Source organism: Filicampus tigris, chromosome 2 (genome assembly GCF_054856515.1).
Source record: "Filicampus tigris isolate MCC_2025a chromosome 2, RoL_Ftig_1.0, whole genome shotgun sequence".
In the NCBI taxonomy this organism is placed as follows: domain Eukaryota; kingdom Metazoa; phylum Chordata; class Actinopteri; order Syngnathiformes; family Syngnathidae; genus Filicampus; species Filicampus tigris.
The window spans coordinates 17,946,804-17,954,156 of record NC_141218.1 but is presented as its reverse complement, the minus strand read 5'-3'; the positions used below and the strand labels follow the sequence as shown (position 1 = coordinate 17,954,156).

At 39.4% G+C, this 7,353-nt stretch overlaps 1 long non-coding RNA gene across 1 annotated transcript; it reads left to right on the top strand.

Annotated features, from left to right (window-relative positions):
• Positions 1–5,260: 5,260 nt before the first annotated feature.
• Positions 5,261–6,994, top strand: LOC147151642 (uncharacterized). Its single transcript, XR_015085820.1, has 3 exons — positions 5,261–5,389; positions 5,522–5,618; positions 6,255–6,994. It is a non-coding gene; the product is annotated as an uncharacterized LOC147151642 (long non-coding RNA).
• The last annotated feature ends 359 nt before the right edge of the window (positions 6,995–7,353 follow it).

The window sequence follows — 7,353 nt, the reverse complement described above, 5'->3', positions numbered from 1 at the left end:
AACACTTCAAACATGCTAACATCACCCCGATACAGTTACCGAGGGTAGAAAAAAGAAACCCGCTCAACACCAACAACTTATCCCCACAACTTTTAAGCAGCCTGGAGAAGTAAAAGCAGACAGAGCCAACGATATTCGTAATTACTGAAGCATATACTGTACTGTCCATAGCAAAATCTATGCGCCCATACGCTTTAGTCGAGGAGCCGGGCTTCAAACGTTTATTAAACATGCTGGAGCCCCGTTACACTGTTCCATCCTGGGTGCATATTAGCAAGACCACCTGTCATATACACTCGCAGAAGAGCCGTGGTGGAGCATATGAGCTGTCCTCTGCTGCGCCTTAACTCTTAGAACAAAGTTAAAAGTTACTAGTTGGCAAGTGCTACCTGACTTTAGCTGCAACCTCATTCTACCCATACCCATGATTAATTACTATTATTATCATTATCATTATTATTATTATTATTATTATTATTATTAATGAACAACCCTAATCTCAAGTTTGTATTGTATTTTGTGCTTATATAACAGGGAATGTTTTTTGGGTCCTAGAAAATTGAATTGTAACTTGCGCTCTCTGTTAAAACTAAAAAAAAAAAAAAAAAACCTAGTCTCATGCTTATGCTATACTTATTGCTGTACCGAACCCGTACCATGATCCCCAATCTCTCTCTCTCTCTCTCTCTCTCTCCATCTCTCTCTCTCTCTCTCTCTCTCTCTCTCTCTCTCTCTCTCTCTCTCTCTCTCTCTCTCTCTCTCTCTCTCTCTCTCTCTCTCTCTCTATATATATATATATATATATATATATATATATATATATATATATATATATATATGCGTATGAGTGTTACAAAAGTGAATCTGAACTCATTTTTCCTATGAATAACAGGAGAAGACAGCAGCATCCAGTAGTCGAATGTATTCGGATGAATGTGTGTACTTTTGACTTCAACATCTGACCCCAACTGTACATGTAGACACACTCTGCAAACTGTACTTGCTCGAGGGAATATGCGAGTGTCTTGCGAGAGGCTGAGAGCTGCCTTCCATGGTTCAATGGGCCATTCGAAGGGAACGAGTGTGCACAGTAAAGATTTTGCCTCAGTGTTCACATCATTTCACCTCATAACCTCATTGCTGCTGGATGCATTGCGGGATGGACACATAGCTTGTGCAGAACACAGCCACACGGTGTTTAAATACCAGAAAAAGGATTCTTCTGACAAACCAGAGAGACTCATGAGGATTGTCTGGGTAAAGTGGTAAATAAATAGTGATTACAGTGTTTCCTCACTAACACTGAATGTAGCAAAAAATAAAAAGAGCCAACCCAACTACCCAAAGTACAAAAGTGGCCAAATGTATTCATTGTTGATGAATTCATGAAGGGGAATGTAATTGCAACTTCCTGTTATATCATTTGTTGTCATAATTTTTCAGAGACAAGAATTACTATTATAGGGTTTTATTGCAACAAAACACAATGAGAGCAGGGATGCAGTGAAATGCGTGTGCATGCCACAAAATTGGAGGCCACCTCCAAAACTTAAGCTGCAACTTTATGCAAAACCTGACCAATATCTTATTATAGTTCACATTATGCCTCAACCATCCCTCCATGAATTCATGACCCTTTTGCTCTTTGTTTTGACTCTTTAAGATGCATACGAATGTCATGAGTGGGTCTTATCAATCTTCTAACACTTAACAGTAGATAGCTGTCTCTGCCTTCATCATAAGTACAGTAAACTTTAAACATAACCACATTGGCTGTATACGTGTCTTCATTAATCATAGTTAACTAACTATAGCTAACTTTATTTCATTTCTTGGTTTAGTTTAGTGGTTCACTTACATTTACACTAATATGACAGGAAATGAATGTGACAGCAGAGCTGGGTACTTTTTTTGCCAGTCCGTCCTCCTCCCGCGGCCTTGGTACCCTTCCGTCCTCGTCCCTCCGTCCTTATTCATGAAAATGATTGTCCTCCGACCCTGTCAATCCTTGTCCTTTTAAAGCGGTTCTGTCCTTATGTTCAACCCCAGCCAAAAAAAAAAAAAACGTGAGGGATGCTAACGGCAGAGGTTTATTTAGGCGCAGAGGTTTATTTAAAGCTCATTAGCCGGCTAATTTACTATTCACATCCACTAACCATATGGGCACCCACTTCTGGGATAACGGTTTGAAGAACCGCTAGCCACCACACTTTGTATTGATTCCATTCTGTCTGTCTGAGTTTCCCCGCTGTTCTCTCTGTCTCTGAATTTGTGTCCTCCTCCTTCTTCTTCGTCTCCTTCTCTTTCTTCTTCTCCTTCTTTTTCTTCATCGCCTTCTTCTTCCTTTTCTTCTCCTCCTCTTCTTGCAGACCGAACGTGTTTTTCTTTTTTTTTTTTTTAACCCTCTGCAGATCGAACGTGTGCAGTACACATCGTTCCCGCCGGGGCCTTTCCAGTGAAAGTAGATACACCCAGTTGTGTAACTAGTGATGTGTTTGAAGCGTTCAGATTCAATTTTTGTCATATGCCCTTTTCGCCGAGTAGGTTGAGATGAACTTTTGGCCGCGTCGCAACCACATCACACGCATGAGGGACAATTACTAGGATGGACTAATATCCACCTCAGCCCTTGCTTAGACCGTCCCTTTTTGAAAAGTTGTCCTCCCCCATCCTCCATTCCAAAAATAGGCGTCCGTGTGAGACGGAGGGACGGACGGTTCCGCCCCCGGGACGGAATGCCCAGCACTGTGTGTGACAGGTTGTATTTTTGTGCAATTTCAACTCAGGAACAGACTACTTGACATTATTTGTATAAAGAACAATACTCTTTAAATAATTAGAGATCTCCCACATTAAAAGGCCTGGAAGGTTCCCACACACTGATCAAAAATGCATAAATCTTTGGCCTCAGCTACGTGCATATTTGATCGGAGGTCAAACTAAGTATGGTTCTTGCTACTGTGGAAAATGACTGGTAAATTTCTAGAAACTTTACATTGGAAGCTTAGCTCAGGAACTCAGGCAAGATATTGCTGCACAAATAGGAGACTTTCAAGCACGGGTGGAACCATGGGTGGGCCTGGGTGTGCACAGGCCCACCCATATTGACCGACTGCCCACCCGGTGTGATTCCTGAAAAAAAAAAAAAAACTTTAAAATTTCTTGTAAATTATGGTGAAATTATTTTTGAATTTGTGTTTCGTTGCGTTTTTTTATTGTATTGAATATTAAGAATGGCATAATTGTGTTTGTCTCAGGAAGATCTGAACGTCATATTATTCACTTTGTCATTTTATCTGAATATACAATGTGTCGGGACAGGAGGATTGTGCTCAGTGAGGGAAATATTCAGGCCCGCCCAGATTTTTCCATTCCCACCCATTAGACACGTTCTGGCTCCGCCCCTGCTTTCAAGACAGTTTAACATCCTCTGAATTGAGCTTTTGTTGATGCCGATTTCCAGTGCAGATAGGCTTTCCCATTTGTTAGTTTAACTTTTTATGTGTTTAAAAGTTGTATTTGTTAGAATATGCAGTGCTTCACGTGTTTCTGATTTATGATGTGATATTATATTAATTCCTTTTATAGACAATTTAGCCAACATCTTACTTTATATGTTCCCATTATTTCTTCGGAAAGTTTCCAAATTTTGTAACCCTATTCATTTCCCCACTAAATCATGAGCTCTTCCCGGTACCCAAACTGGAAGACAGCTGGTAAATGCATATTTCTCCAGTTAGTCCAGAAGCCCACCGAAGCTTAATTAAAACAGGAATGAAATTCCAGGACCAGAGGCTATAAAAAAGACATCCTTAGATAATATGTGGGCCTTCCTCGAACAGAGAACGTAATTTGGACAAGTACTATGTTGGCCCTGTACTCCTTCAGTCTGATATGACCTTCTGGGTTCTGAAAGCAGAGGACCGGCTGCAGTCCATGATTCATTTAACACCTTGTGGGCCTTTAGGTGCACTCCGGGCACACACACTGCTGATTAAATGCTTTGTGGGAGCATTCCTATTTAAAGGCGTTCGCTACAAGAAAATTAATGATAACCGACCGAGCAGCAGAACACAGTTACCGGCCAGCAGTGATGGGCAATTTATGAGATTCGCTCCTATTTACAATTCAGTCTGTAATCATCACAATGTTTCTCCAGTACACAGCATAAACTATTAGGCATTTGTGAGTGCGTGGAATTACAAGTAGCACGAGTAGGCATGTCGCAAAACGATATAAATGTCATTAGAGTGCACTGAACCAAGACACGGAGCAAAGGCAAGATTGTTGTGCACATGACCGCAAGAGCCAATGGAAGGGTTAGAAAACAAAAAAGTCTGCTCAGTTTTCTTTGGGTCCAATATGCACTACACTAGAGTATATATTCAACTGGGTTTGAATGGTGAATTCAACAGGGACTTGCCATGCATCTGCTTTTCAATAAAGGTGTCATTTGAATCATTCAAATGATTATTTTAGCCTTGAGGTTAGCATGTCACAGTCAAAGGTTCTAGGTTCGAGGCTTGGAACTGTCTCCCTGTGCTTGCGTGTATTTCTTCAGTTACTCCCGTTTCATCCTACATTCCCAAACCATGCACTAAATCGCTCAGAGTTCGGATTAAGGTTATTATAGTTAAGAAAACACAATAAAATAGGTTCTACAACTAAAATTCGAGAAAAAAAAATTGTCAATGAAATAAAATTAAAATGAAAATTACTTCAAAAAAATTAGCTGAAATTAACTATGCTCTATGCTCAAATATAGTGAGAGCGGGTCTTAATGCCATGCATTGTTATCTGCAATATGCAATTATGCAATATGGAATCAATTCTCTGTCTTGAAATGTTGATGTGTGCTTGTTGTTCCTCACCAAGTTGGTATGTATTGTCTATTACCCTTCTGGTATCGTTGTTCTTACCATTGCTGGTATGTGCTTTCTTTATGTAGTCTCTTACCATTCAAATAAAAAAAGAAAGAAAAAAAAGAAACTAGAATTATAGCAAAAATGCCCCTCATTTTCATCTTTATCAATTAATATTATACTTGAGCTTTCAGAGTTAATTTTATGCTGTCTGTCCGTACAGAAGAAGGAAGGTCAAACAGTCGTTTTGAGAATTGAAGTTTACTTTACTTTCTTACACAATATTTAGTGACATTCTTTTCCCATCTTGCACTTGACAGGAACTCCATATAGATCATCGCTGCCCGACGGAAACCTCGTATGGACAAATATGGTCCAATACTTTTCCCCCGCCACAAATCGATTCTAATGGTCCGTCCCCACTTCGACTGCAATTTTTTTACGTAACTTTAGCCAATTTAAAGCGGTGAACATAGCAAATACACAAATACAAATACACTGCCGCTCTTGAACACAACTTATGTTCGGTAAGTGCATGTATGTTTGCAGAAGTGTGACAACACTATTTCCGTTTCCTCATTCTGCAGAAGCCGTGTGACGGAATTGTCGCCTTTACTTAACATCTGTGTGTTTTTTTTCTTTTTTTTGAAAATAACAAGTGAAAACACTAAGGTTTGCTGGAATAAGTTGGCTTGTCTGTTTAAAGTCGATCCCTTTAATGCTTCGTTGCAGTCAGAACATCGTGTGTCAATGCAGGTAAGTCCATCCATCCATCCATTATCTGAACTGCTTATCCTGTCCATTTCATGTTAATATCCACTTAATAGATGGGCTTAGTTGGCTCGTTGTTTTATTTATTGCATCACTCATGGCTTTAGACCTTTAAGAAGGCTTTTGTGGACATCTTGTTGGCCAGACGTTTACTTTTGTGACATTTTCAAAGGCTTTTAGCACAGTGGGCGCTTCACATAATCGCGGAATTTGACGTACTCGGCTGCTGCCGGTTTCGTGTTTGTGCTATCTTAACCAATGCCAGCATTAAACTAAAACTAATACTAAAAGTGATAAAAACTTTATTAGAAAAAATAACAAACTTGTTCTAAAAACTAATGAACTCTAACTGAATTTAAAAAACAAAAGTCAAAATGAAATAAAAAACACCTAGAATGAAAATGCCGAAACTATTACAACCCTTGTTCGGATACGCATCACGGCAAAGTAAAAGAAAATAACCCAGTGAATATCCTTAGATAAGACTAAGACTCTTTAAAAAACAAAAAACAAAATCAAACTATTTTTTCTTCATGGTGCTCATGAATTGTATAGACGAGAGCCTTTTCTCTTTTTTCCACCCTAAGACCTTGATTTCACCTGTACACGTTACACTTGCAGGAGCCCTTCATGTGTTGGATCTGCCACTGTAACAGCCAGCAGATTTTTGATGGAAGAAATCCATCAAGCAGAGTTCAAAGGTCACACATGGTCTCTGTGCTTCACAACCGCGCTCTCACATCTAACAGCATGCCCTCCATCTCAGCGAGACCTTCTCCACACATCATTTTGCATCTGGGTGGCTGATGCTTCTGTTTACTGAACCATACAAAATCGAAGTCGCTGGTCCCCCGTTGTAGACAGGTTTAGAAGGCAATGATGTGGTATGTGCCTTTGTCATTTATTTCTTATAAAATAGGGGGGAAAAATTACACAATACCTGAACGAAACCTACAACTACAAAATACACAGGCATTTTAAACACAAAATATATTGACGGCAGTGTTCTGAGATGCATATCGCATCAGCCTCAATGATGGCGAAACGTATCACTACGAGACAAGAGCTTTATAAAAAGCAATGAAAAACAACACTGTCACCTTTGAATTGCTCATTCAATCTTTGAACTTTAAAGACACTGCTTTTAATATATCTACCGAAAGTGTGCGCGCTGTGGTTCGTGTCTTATCATGGAAAAGCAGCATTGTAACCTCCACCCTAACTATTTGACATCCAAACCACATCGCCATCTGGCATTTACTCATTGAAGTCATTGACAGCTGAGGGGATTAACAGTTCAACAGCATGAAACAAATCTAAGAATTATTCCTCTCTGTATGATTAAATATGCACATGGATATGCATGCACCATCCTTCTTCTGATTGGCAACTGCATTTTTATGCAATCATACTGTGAAACCCTCAAAACTAATGAATCGCATTTGAATGTCCAGAGTGTGTCAGGATCATACATGCATGTACAGTATCCATAATACTTGTGTGTCAAGGTGCATATTGCTGTCTGTGAAAATAAAACATGTTGGGAATAACAGCACAATTGATGATAATATAAGCATGGGTTAAATGTGTTTTTTTTCAATATTTAGTTTTTGTGTGTGATGTAGTGTATGATTCCTTTTCGTGAAATCTAATAATAGTTCTAAAAGCGCGCAGGGAGAGTTGTGACAAAATGATTCGCTGAAAAATGCTTCAAGCCATT